The sequence below is a fragment of the Scardinius erythrophthalmus genome (genome assembly GCF_964197995.2).
Source record: "Scardinius erythrophthalmus genome assembly, chromosome: 12".
In the NCBI taxonomy this organism is placed as follows: Eukaryota; Metazoa; Chordata; class Actinopteri; order Cypriniformes; family Leuciscidae; genus Scardinius; species Scardinius erythrophthalmus.
The window spans coordinates 31,106,225-31,119,702 of NC_138232.1; the positions used below are offsets into that span (position 1 = coordinate 31,106,225).

At 42.4% G+C, this 13,478-nt stretch overlaps 1 protein-coding gene across 2 annotated transcripts in view; it reads right to left on the reverse strand.

Annotated features, from left to right (window-relative positions):
* The window catches only part of stk11ip (serine/threonine kinase 11 interacting protein), an 82,034-nt gene that overhangs the window by 36,704 nt on the left and 31,852 nt on the right, over positions 1-13,478 (reverse strand). The window lies entirely within an intron of this gene.

Below are 13,478 nucleotides of genomic sequence, written 5' to 3' on the forward strand. Positions count from 1 at the left end.
ATGTCAGGCACTGTAATTTACTCTGGTCCCCTTCCTGTTCACCGGAGTGATAAGATAGTTAGTAGATAGTCCTCATTTAATGGCTGGCTGTCTAAAGTGGTGTCCGGAAAATAATATAGAATTCATAGACAATTGGAAAGGTTTTTGGGGCAGACCTGACCTGTTGAAAAGAGATGGTATTCATCCCTCCTGGGATGGTGCTGCTCTTCTCTCTAGTAATATGGCACATAGTCTTAGAGCTCAAACATCAGGGCTCCAGACTTCGACCAATTGGTCGCATTTTGCGACCATTTTTCCTGCCGGTGCGACCAAATATTTATTTAGGTCTCGCTGGCGCGACCACAACGTTGCCTCGCAGCGGATGCAAACAAAATGAAAGCGGAACGAAAATGCGATCCTCATTTATGCTTCAAGGACCGTTTATTAGTTCGGACCAATAATAGACAGCGCAGCGCCCCGAACTTGCCAGTCGCGGGCCAATCTCGATCGCGCGATACTGTTACTAGGAGATCAAGACTCTGGAGATTCAGTGAAGAAATCCATTGAATTCGCCTCAGAATTAATAACATCATCGCTGCGAGATCCAGTGAGAAACATTCCGATTCGGCGCAGAGTTCTCTGTTATAAACCATATCAGATCAAACAGTGCTGACGTGGAAACCAGGAGAAACACTTAGAAAAGGCTTTCAGTCCACAAATCAGCAACATTCACCATGGATTTAGGCTAATGTAGTAACTCTAACCATAACTATGGTATTGTGACAGAAATAGTCAAACGCTTACAAGTACTACACATCTTTTTGCAGCACTTCAAAACTATAACATCATATATAAATGTTATTTTTAATGTGATGACCAACACATTTTTTGTTCATCCTTCAAAGATTGTCCTAAAACTAAAAAAATTAAGATGTAGGAAAACTCTTATTTAAACACTTGTTAAAAATAAAAAATAAATTGCCATTGTAAACAGTAGGCTATTTTGTAAACTTGCTGTTTTCACTCCATAATATACATTTTTGACTTGTTTTGCATTTTAATTAATATTAAGACATTATGAATGATAATAATTAAAGTTAATTTCATCTACACTGTAAATTAAGCTTAGTGCTTTATTGTCAGCCCCAGTGCTACCAGATATTTTTTGTAGAACTCAGTGGCTCCGGTGCTGCTGCCCTCAAATGTTAGTCGGGAGCCCTGCACATTGCAATATTTGTACGTTGAGTCGATTTATTATGGGCTATGTGCACAAGCGTCGCGACGAACTTCCGTTATTGTCAGTTGTCGGCATATCAGTTTCCGGTTTACGGCCGCTTCATCGGCATCCGCTGTAAACAAACAAGATGAGTGCTGCTGTTGTACGAAATAAAGAGATACTATGTGCGTGACACATCTAAGTTTCTAAGAACTGTAGGTGGATCTTACGGCCGTTTCCCACATACTCCGTGAGCAGTGTGTGTGTGTGTATGTGTGTGTGCGGTGCAGGAGCAGCACGCGCTATAGTGCTTCATATATGATGCGTTTGCAGTGAATAACTGATTCACGGCTGTACCACAAACACTTACTATTTTTATTTAAAATCCAGAAGTTAGGCTGCAACTTTTATTTAATAAAATGTTTTTTCAGCATTGCGATTCTCTTTACACATATAACCTACACTCTTTAATGGACGCATGCACGTTTAAACACAATTTAAACAACGTAGGGCTATTATTCCACGCATTACTTATATTAAGTTGCTCAAGCAAGTGGTCAAATATTTAACTGTAAATTGACAAAAACAGCCGACTCTCATGCCTTTTCTTTTCCATTTAAATTTTAATAAAATAAATCTTGCATGTCACAAATAACTTGTTTTTCCACCTCCACGAATGAGAGTGTTGATCATTATGTCGCCTTGTTTAAGTAAATTGTAGTTTACCTTGCTTTACCCCGGTCTTCTAAAAGTAAAAAGATGACTGAAAAATAGTAGTAGGCCTATAGAATTAAATGCATTTATGGTGAGATTACTAAAATTTATTGACAAATTACAATTTATCTACATCGTTCCACACCGAGTCTATTTCTGCTGTGCTGCAAACGCTGAATTAAAGTGACAGCGCATGTTTCGTGGTCAAAATTAACAAAGATTGACATGAAAATGTAGTAATTTCACCATAAATGCGTTTAATTAAATAAATTGTAGTCTCATTCGTGGAGGTGGAAAAACAAGTTCTTTGTGACATGCAAGATTTATTTTATTAAAATGTAAATGGAAAAGAAAAGGCATGAGAGTCGGCTGTTTTTGTCAATTTACAGTTAAATATTTGACCACTTGCTTGAGCAACTTAATATAAGTAATGCATGGAATAATAGCCCTACGTTGTTTAAATTGTGTTTAAACGTGCATGCGTCCATTAAAGAGTGTAGGTTATATGTGTACAAAGAGAATCGCAATGCTGAAGAAACATTTTATTAAATAAAAGTTGCAGCCTAACTTCTGGATTTTAAATAAAAATAGTAAGTGTTTGTGGTACAGCCGTGAATCAGTTATTCACTGCGAACGCATCATATATGAAGCACTATAGCGCGTGCTGCTCCTGCACCGCACACACACACACACACTGCACACGGAGTATGTGGGAAACGGCCGTAAGATCCACCTACAGTTCTTAGAAACTTAGATGTGTCACGCACATAGTATCTCTTTATTTCGTACAACAGCAGCACTCATCTTGTTTGTTTACAGCGGACGCCGATGAAGCGGCCGTAAACCGGAAACTGATATGCCGACAACTGACAATAGTGGAAGTTCGTCGCGGCGCTTGTGCACATAGCCTATTAAAGAATTTGTCAGTATTACAGTTATTTTGGGGATAACTGAATAATTGCATTGCAAGCTGATTTAAGGAGTGCCCCTAAATTTTTTAATTTTATGACTTTAAATGAGTCCACCACACAAAATTAGGGATGGACCCTAATCGGCTCCGTTACTGCCATTTTTGGTGGATCGGGTATCGGTCAGACAAGGCCGATCCAAATCCGATATTATGCGTATACTATTCTGTGTTATTGTTAAGCCCCACAAAAGGCACACAAACATTATAAAGCACCATAAGTTTTCGTGCACAATATTATAAGTGTTCTGAAGCCATTATATAGTATAATGTGAGATATAAATTAATATTTAAGTCGTTAAATTCAAGATCACGTAAACATTTCCCTCAGCTGCGGCTGTCAATCATTCTTCATTCAGCATTCAACTAGCGCGTGGCGTTAGGTTACGACAGTTAACACGATGAAACTCTCTCCAAGATGATTCAATGTTACTATTATTATACTTGATCTGTAGATAAAGGTCTATGGTTTCGCATAAAACAACTTTATCTTGCTGGACTTTATTGCTGTACCTCATTTTACTTTCTAACGTTACCGGGTGTCTGTTAGATCACAACACTGGTCAGAGCACTATTTGTTCTTTACGCGCACAGTAACTGAAATTTAAAACTGTTAAAAGAAAATGCTGAATAGACTATTGCATAGATAGATGTAATAAACTACGAATCAATATGTATTTTCTTTGTGCTTTAAACTTTTCAATGCGGACTCGACGCGCTGCGCGCTGTGACTCATGTTGCTTCAAGCGCATCATTCTGCGCTCGGGATGCGCATAAAGCGCTTTGTGCCGCACTGTAGCCTATTGGAGCCTTTCATATCATAATACAGTGACGAAATTAAAGATTATTAATAGCCGTTTTTGTTCTGTCCTATCTATCATATGTTGCTACCTCATTAAACAGCTGTGCTATACATTTAAAAAATGTCTAAATTTTATAGTAGGCCATATATAAAATAATTGCTATTTTTGATTTTTATCTTCTTTTTCATGAATGTATTTTACAACAATACAAAGAGCAATGTGTAAAGTTAAGTTTTACCAGATTTAGTGCTACACTTATTGTCTCAATTTTTTTTTTTTTTTTTTACAAAATGTTCAGATTTTATACAATTATTGTGCACTCGTGATTTTTCTAGACTAAATTTTACTGCTGAGTTATCCACTAATTTAGTTTATAAAAGTATTTATGTCAGATTATGATAATATATTTTCTGTTGTTTTTCTTTTTTTCAGTTCTTATTATCAGTTAAACAGAGTTATAGAAAAAAAAAACTGCGCTGGTATCGGTACGGATCGGTATCGGCCGATACTCAGAATTTTTGGTATCGGATCGGATCGATTCTAAAAAAATGGTATCGTTGCATCCCTACACAAGATTACGGTTATAAACATGAACCTCGTCTGAAAGGCAAAAGGGGAGGTGTTGCTGTATTTTATAGTAATATTTTCAGAATTACTAAGAAGTCTAGTTTCAAATATAATTATTTTGAAGTGTTGGTGATTAATGTAACAATAAATAGTGTAAATTATAAATCACGTTTGAGATTTGTGCTGGCTACTGTATACAGGCCACCAGGGCAACATACAGACTTTATCAAAGAATTTGCTGACTTTCTATCTATTAGTTAGTACTGGCTGCAGATAAAGTCCTAATTGTTGGTGATTTTAATATACATGTAGATAACGAAAAATATGCATTGGGATTGACATTTAAAGACATTGGAGTTAGACAACACGTGTCAGGACCTACTCATTGTCATAATCATACTCTAGATCTAATATTATCACATGGAATCAATGTTGATGCCGTTGAAATTCTGCAGCAGAGCGATGACATCTCAAATCATTATCTAGTCTCGTGTAAACTTCGTTTAGCCAAGGCTGCAAAGCTGACTCTGTGTTACAAATATTTTAGACCTATCACTTCAGCCACTAAATATTGCTTTATTAATAATCTTCCTGATCAGTTTCATCATCTCAGCATCCCAGATAGCTTAGAACAGATTTATAATTCAGATAGAACTGAGTATAATTCAGTTCTCTTTCACGACTTATCGCGCTTTTAATATTTCTTTTCAATATAAAGCACATCCTGCTCTTTTCTTTCTCTTTCATTCATGTTTTGTTATTAATAACTTTAAACAGAATCGTCAACTGAAATCTGGATTATCAAAATTATGACATGTATATTATAGGACATAAAGGGTATCTGCGGCAAAAGTGAAAGTACCAGCAGCCAGCGGGTGAAATGTTTCAAAATGTCTCTTTGCACAGCAAAGCACCCGTTTCAATAAAAGGTTATATTAAAGTTTATATAGCCTACTTTTACATTTTCGCTGCTGTTCTAAAATTATTTTCGCCATTACCTTAAACAAGCTGCAGCTGCTTGAATCCCAGTGCAGGAGCTGTAGGTTACAAGTTACCACAGAAGTGGTTAGTTGATTGCTGTGGAGACTCGTGACACTCGCGAACAGCACTGAACATGCACTTTTGCCGGTACAACTTGAATATTATTATTATTATAAACTTTTCATTAACTAGGCTGTAGGCTACAATAAGGGAATTGTAATCGGCTGCTTTTTCTGCAGAGAGCCGATCTCTGCTGATGTGTCTTAATTTTTTCGTTTGTTGGTAAAGGGTGAGAGACCTTACGAGCCGCATGATTTTTGCCAAAGAGCCAGGTATGGCTCGCGAGCCATAGGTTCCCAACCACTGGTGCCACGAATCAATAGTTTAAATTGCTTGACCTTTCACGAACTGCCGTGAGACTAGGCTAGTCTGACAGATTGGGGGGGCATGGCATCACGATGGTGGCTCTCCATCGTGATGTTGGTCAGCCATCGGCACAACTCTAGTTGCTCCTTTGCGCTTAAAGAAGATTAAAGAAAATAGTCCATCACTGTGGTACAACGAGCACACTCAACTGGAAGAAAACAAAACTAGAGGTATTTCGGATTTCATGGAAAGAGAGCACGGTTGCATAAAGGGAAGCCTTAAAAGCTGCTAGATCTGCTTATTTTTCAACCCTATTAGAAGAAAATAAACAAAACCCTAGGCATTTACTTGAAACCGTAGCTAAACTAACGAAAAATAAAGTTTCTAGCCCAGACGTTTCCAAGCAGCACAGCAGTAATGACTTTATGAACTTCTTCACTTATAAGATTGATAATATCAGGGAGAAAATTATAACTATGCAACCGTCTACTACAGTATCGCATCAGGCAGTGCATTGTAGTCTCCCTAAGGAAAAATTTGATTCATTCATTGCTATAGGAGAGGAAGACTATTCTAAACTCGTTAAATCATCTAAATCGACAACATATGTTAGACCCTATACCGACTAAGCTACTGAAAGAGATGCTTCCAGAGGTCATAGATCCTCTTCTTAATATCATTAATTCATCTTTGTCATTAGGATACATACCAACAACTATTAAGCTGGCTATGATTAAACCACTTGTTAAAAAAAACGCAACTTGATCCTACAGAACTAGTCAATTACAGGCCGATCTCCAATCTACCTTTTCTGTCAAAGATACTAGAAAAGGTAGTATCTTCACAACTATGTTCCTTTTTAGAAAGAAATGATATCTGCGAGGATTTTCGATCAGGATTTAGACCGTACCATAGTACTGAGACAGCTCTCATTTGAGTCACAAATGATTTGCTCCTATCATCCGATCGTGGTTGTATCTCTGTATTAGTGTTACTCGATCTTACTGCTGCATTTGACACCATCCACTACAACATTCTTTTAAATACTCGAAAATTATGTTGGCATTAGTGGAATTGCATTAGCATGGTTTAAATCATACTTATCTGACCGTTATCAGTTTGTAGCAGTAAATGAAGAGATGTCGTATTGATCAAAAGTTCAGTATTGTGTACCACAAGGCTCAGTACTAGGACCGTTGCTGTTCACTCTGTACATGCTACCCTTAGGAGATAACATTAGGAATCATGGCATTAGTTTTCACTGTTATGCTGATGATATGCAGCTCTATATTTCTTTACACCCTGACGAAACTTACAAATTCACAAAAGTAACGGAATGCATGGATGATATAAAAAAAAATTGGATGACTAGCAATTTCCTACTACTTAATTCTGAAAAAAAACAGATTCTAATTATTGGACAAAAAACTTCCTCACGTAATAACCTGGGTGTGCTCTTTGATACCAATCTTTCATTTGAAAGTCACGTGTCTAGTTTCTGTAAAACCGCATTTTCATCTTAAAAATATGTGATGCGATCTGGGAAAACCCGTCGGATGTCGCGCTGGGCCGTTTTCAGTAAATTCCAAAATAGTTTGAATGTCAGTTTTTTTGTCAATTTTTTTTCATTAAATTATTATTCTATAACATCTTTTCTCTTATCTCTGAAAATATCTTGGCAAAATTCCCTTGTTTAGTGCAGAAAAACAACGATTTATAGTGTCAAGCTGAAAATACTCTTTCTCTACTGCATTCTATGCGACCATTTTCTCTAACGCCCGGCAGAGGTGAAAAAAAAAACAATCGCCGTATAGGTATCCCATACACCTGTCCGTCTCTTAACACTACAAAGATAGTTTACCTATAAAATAAACCACATAACATGTACAGTGAATGTGTATTAGTGCGCATTTCGCGCCAATCCTGTTTAAACTATAATGTCACGCAGTTTTATAACAATCGCGAGATGGAGGACAAGCGTCCCGACAGTGACAGTTAAACCTGTTTTTCTCAAAATTCCGTTCCAGAAAATCATAGCGATCGGCCGACTTCAGATAAACATAACTTTTGCTACCAACATGCTATGATAAAAATAAAAACAGATTTGGAAAGGGCTTGATACCAGCTTCCATATGATATCAAAACATGTAATAGGTAAAATTTCACCATGTGGTGGGTTTTCCCAGACCACATCACATATATCTAAATTAAGTCATATGCTCTAAATGAAAAATGCAGAACAATTAGTTAATGCGTTCATGACATCAAGGCTAGATTATTGTAATGCTATTATGGGTGGTTGCCCTGCATGCTTAATAAACAAACTACAGCTGGTCCAAAATGCCCATATGACCATAAGTATGACCATAATAGCCCGGTTCTGTCAACACTGCATTGGCTCCCTATTAAACATTGTATAACTTTTAAAATATTACTGATTACTTACAAAGCACTAAATGGTTTAGCTCCCCATTACTTGAGTGAGCTCTTAACGCATTATAGTCCTTCACGTCTATTGCAATCTCAAACTTCCGGCCAGTTGATAATACGTAGAATATCAAAATCAACTGCTTGTGGTAGATCCTTTTCCTGTTTAGCACCAAAACTTTGGAACAATCTTACTAACATTGTCCGGGAAACAGACACACTCTGTCAGTTGAAATCTAGACTAAAAACATATATCTTTGGCCCAGCATACACATAACACATTATACGATTGCTCCTGTCTGCTCTGCTGCTGCTGCTGCGTTGCATTGGTTTGCGTCTGTAAGCTTTGCATCTTTCTGTTTTAATCATTATTTACTATCATTCCTTGTTATTTATACTGCTAAATATAACTTAATCAACATCACACATTAACCAGACATCGCTAGCTTCAATCTAAATTGTTATTGCTAGCACAACACGCTAGTAATTCGCTAGCCTGTTAGCGTGCCATCCGTGCGCTCTTTATTTATTTATTTTTATTCTCTAGAGCACTCGCACCTTCCATGCGCTCTTTATTTTTTTTAATTTTTTTTCTCTCGCGCCTTTTACGAGTGCATCAAAAAACGTCTCCGGTTACTATCATAACCAGGGTTCCCTGAGAGGTGGGAACGAGACATTACGTCGTCTAAGACATAAATGGGAACTCCTCCCCTCCTCCACTTCTGCTGAAATCTTATGGGCTAACGCCAGCTGAAACAGCTGGCCAATTGACGCAAATATGCAAATACTGACAAGCCCGCTGGCAGCATAAAATGCAGGTGCGCGACAATTGCATCAGAATCACGACTGAACGCTAGCACAGCTGATCAAACAGCGAGCACGGCGGCTAACGTAATGTCTCGTTCCCGCCTCTCAGGGAACCGAGGTTACGATAGTAACCAGAGTTGTTCCCTTTCAAGGCGGTAACTCAACATTACGTCGTCTAAGACGTGTATGGGAACTGTATAAAATCCCCCCGTGAGAGCAGTGAATATAAGCCCTGAACGGGGTCAATCACACCCACACAAGCAAGACAGTTCTAGCCAATAGCCGCAGTGCTAAGTGTACTCGCATCTGATAGGCGGAACTAGACAAAGTGACATCTGTTCCTACCCTAACAACATTTGCATATCTTAATGCACTGAATAGGGCAGACACAACACAATAAGCACTCGAGCACGAGAGTTAAACACAGAGTCGACGGCGTTTGCGGTGACAACTGCATAAACCACTACATACTGCATAGCTGGTTATAACAGTTCACAATACAAGAATAAAACTTAACTCACCGGAAGTATATGTGACGCTACAGAGGGTACATCCAGCTTGTAAAAACTGGCGAATGTGTTCTGGGAGACCAGCCAGCAGCAGACATAATCTTGGATAGACATACCTCTAGACCAAGCCCATGAGGAAGCAATTGCCCTTGTAGAATGAGCTCTGATGTTGAGGGGACAGTTTTCCCCCTGGTATTCGTAAGCCAACACAATAGCGTCCACAATCCAGCAAGAAAGTCTCTGTTTTGAAACAGCACGTTCTTTATTACATCCACCAAAGCACACGAACAGCTGGTCCGACTGACGCAAGGCGACCGAGCGATCCACATAACTTACATCCGCAAACAGCGCTCTGAGCATCAGCGTCACGCGAGGCTGACTGCTCAGCAGATAAGGCGGGCAGGGAAACAACATGTGTTTTAAATGGTGTATTGAGTGACTTAGGAACATAACCTGGTCTCGGCCCGAGAGTGACATTACAGTCGCCAGGTCCGAAACAGATGCATTATCATTCACCGAAAACGCGTGTTTGAACGTCTCCAGTACGCTTCGCCGAGGCGAGAGCAAGAAGCAAGGCTGCCTTAGGGAAAGCTCCTTAACCGCAATCGAAGCTAAGGGTGTATTCACACCTGCCTCGTTTGGTTCGATTGAATCGAACTCTAGTTCGTTTCCCCCCTTGGTGCGGACCTTTTGGGCAGGTGTGAATACAGCAATCGAACTCGGGTGCGGACCAAACAATCGAACCGAGACCCAGCTGAAGAGGTGGTCTCGGTACGGTTCCAAACGAACTCTGGTACGGTTCGTTTACGGTGTGAACATGAACCGACCCAATTGCAGAAAACTGCGCCTTTTTATTTGACTGCTCTTATGAGGATACTTAACAAAACGGACATTTTGGCATAATGGTGTCTAAAGCGAGCGAGCGAGCAAGAGCGCGCGCACGGCAGAGAGAGAGGGAGCGAGAGACCTTGCGTGTGTGTGCCAGCTAGTGTGCCTCACGAAGTGCATGTAAGAACCCAAGCAATCAATTGTCGGTGCGGGCGGGCTTTTATCTATACCATATAGTTTCTTCATATTGCGTTTGTAGAGAATAACACCAAATCAGTAAAATAACAAATATTACATTACGAAATATCTCCATGCTGAGCCTGTTTGTGCACTTCCTGGCGGCAAGGAGGGCAGCCGTGAAGGACACAATCTCTTCGCTCCCCTGAGAAAAGTGATTACCAGAGCGTGCTTACCAATCGATTGCCCGTCAACCGGGAAACGAAAACTACATACACCTTCAGCGTGGATGGCAAACTCCCGCAATCCATTCTGTGCTGTAGAAAGCGCAAAACACGGAACAGGTCCCCGGGTCAAAAAGATTCAGCGCAGCCGAGATTCGAACTCGGGTCTCTGGCGCGAAATTCTCAGATTACACCACTGAGCCACAGAAGGGGTTTTTAGAAGGCGCGCGCACCTCCGTAAGTGTGCTCAGCACTCGTGAGTGCAGAGCGTCCCGCTCATTTAGGGTCCCCGCAACGGCCACACATGAAGGTTCCACAGCTCGGGGCTGGGGTGCTATATCGTGCCGTTTGCCTGGGACAGCAGGTCCTTCCTATGGGGGACTTGCCATGGGGGAGCCACCACTAACTCTCTCAGGTCCGCGAACCCGGGCTGATTCGGCCAGTTCGGGGCCACGAATATTACTGATGCTCTCTCCTCCCTGATTTTGCACAACACCATAGGCAGAATCTTTACCAGAGGGAATGCGAATCTTTACCAGAGCCTCTCCCGGCAGCGGGGAGTGAGATAGCGAAAGGAACGTCTGACAGTGCGTGTTCTCGCTTGTGGCAAACAGATCCATTTCCGCCCTCCCGAATCGATTCCAAATCATTTGAACTGATCCTAGGTGAAGCCTCCACTCTCCTTGAGGAATCCCGTTCCTCGAAAGCACGTCTGCTTCACGGTTCAGGATACCGGGGATGTGTGCCGCTCTTATGGAGAGAAGTGTCGGTCAGCCCACAACAGGAGACTCGCTGCCTGTTTGAATAGAGCTCTGGAGCGCACACCGCCCTGGCGATTTATGTACGAGACCACAGATGTGTTGTCGGTTCGAGTCAGTACATGTTGCCGCTCCAATTTTGACCGAAAGGCTTGTAGGGCTAAGGACACCACTTCCATTATTCCAAACGGTTTATGTGCCACTTTCTCTGTGACTCCGACCACAGGCCTGAGGCAGGCATGCCCAGGCAAACTGCTCCCCAGCCTAAAGTTGACGCGTCCGTCGAGACCACGCTGTGCTGCGTCACTATACCCAAAGGGACTCCTGGGCTGAACATATCCGGGCTGTTCTACGGTCTCAGAGTGCTGATGCAACTGTGAGTGACCGTAATGCGTTTGTGGCCAGAAGACCACGCCCTCGGCGGAACTCGAGTTTTCAGCCAAAACTGCAGCAGCTGCATAATGCAGCAGACCCAGATGGCACTCTGAAGAAGCAACCGCCATCAGTCCCAGAAGTCTCTGAAATTCCCACAGTAAAACAGACCTGCCGGTCCGAAACGGCGCAGTCGATAAAATTGCCTCTATGCGCTCTTGAGAGAGATGGGCTCGCATCGCCATCGAGTCCAAACATACCCCCAGATGTTATAGTCCAACTCGGTAAACGCACGCTCTTCTGCATTTCACACGCAGTCCCAGCATATCCAATGGCGAAGCCATGTTTTCACGTGACTGGTTAGCACATCTTTTGAGTGGGCTAAAATCAGCCAGTCGTCCAGATAATTTAAGATGCGCATTCCGCTCGATCTGAGGGGAGAAAGCGCCGCGTCCACACACAATTAGAAAAGGTACGGCTGAACGCGCGTTCGTGAAGTGCTCGGTTGATGGGTCTCAGGTCCAGAATCGGACAAAGTCCTCCATCCTTCTTTGGCACCACGAAGTAGCGGCTGTAGAATCTGCTCTCCTGCTCGCTCGGAGGGACACGCTCTATCGCTCCTTTCTCGAGCAGAACTTCCTGTCTCAGAACGGGAAGGTTTTGGGGCAAAGTCAGTGACGGGACCACGCCATTGAAGCGGGGAGGTCTGCGTTGAACTGGAGAGAATATCCGTGCTGAATTATTCCCAGTATCCACGGTGAAACGCCCGGGATAGCCCTCCATGCGTCCAGGAAGTGACACAGCGGACGCGTTAGCTCTACAGCCACTGTCGCCACTGATGGCGTGTTTTGACCGGAGCCCTGACCCCGCGAGGCTAGAAGCACTGGCGGGAGTGTGGTTCGCGGTGGCCATTGTGTGGTGCTGGCACTCTCACGCCCTCGAGAGACCATTATAATCATGGGTTGTGGCTCTGCGCTGCTCTGACACAGGGCTAGTGACACATTACAGCGGGCGCGTTAGCTGAGACAGGGCGAGTGACACACGGTGCAAGAGGAAGAAAAAGCTCTTTGTGAATGGATACATGTTTCTATTGTGGAATTCTTCACACAAACAGCATTTAAACACACATAGCAATCGTCGCCCGTAGGAACATGGGGGACATGATGCATTTTAACATGGTGCTTGGGGGCGGGGGCTCCAGCGCTCTCTCTCTTCCTCTTTATCGGACAGGAAGACGGCTTGGTAGCCGAGGATGGCGCGCTGGCTCTCTCGCGGCGCGGGCTCCTCCTCTGACCCTGACGTTTCCTTCCAGGCCCTGTCGACTGCTTGTTTCGGCTGAAACGAGTGTCCGGTTCGGGGCGCCACGGCGGGCTGCCTAGCCGCACCTTGAGCCTGGCGAGGTGCAGAAGAAGAGCGGTAGCGTGCAGATGATGATTGGAGTGAGCGACGGGGCATCACGTGGCTCATCGCTTTGGCGCGCTTCTGCGTCTCAGAGAAACGCTAAGTGAACGAATCCACGGCGTCACCAAAGAGGCCGGAGGGAGTGACTGGAGCGTTTAACCCCCTGGGGTCGGCGGTATCGCCGGCGATACCAGCTCGCGTTTTTCCTTATCAGTGCAAAAGAGACTCTAAATACTCTGTTGACTTTGATTTTCCATACAAGTTTCATACATCAATCAATCCTGTTAAGTGTGTATTTTTTTTGTGTATACTCACAATAAAAACAAAGTGTTGTGCTTTTTGCCAAATAAAGAAAAATAAACATGATGCGCGTTCTGCTTTC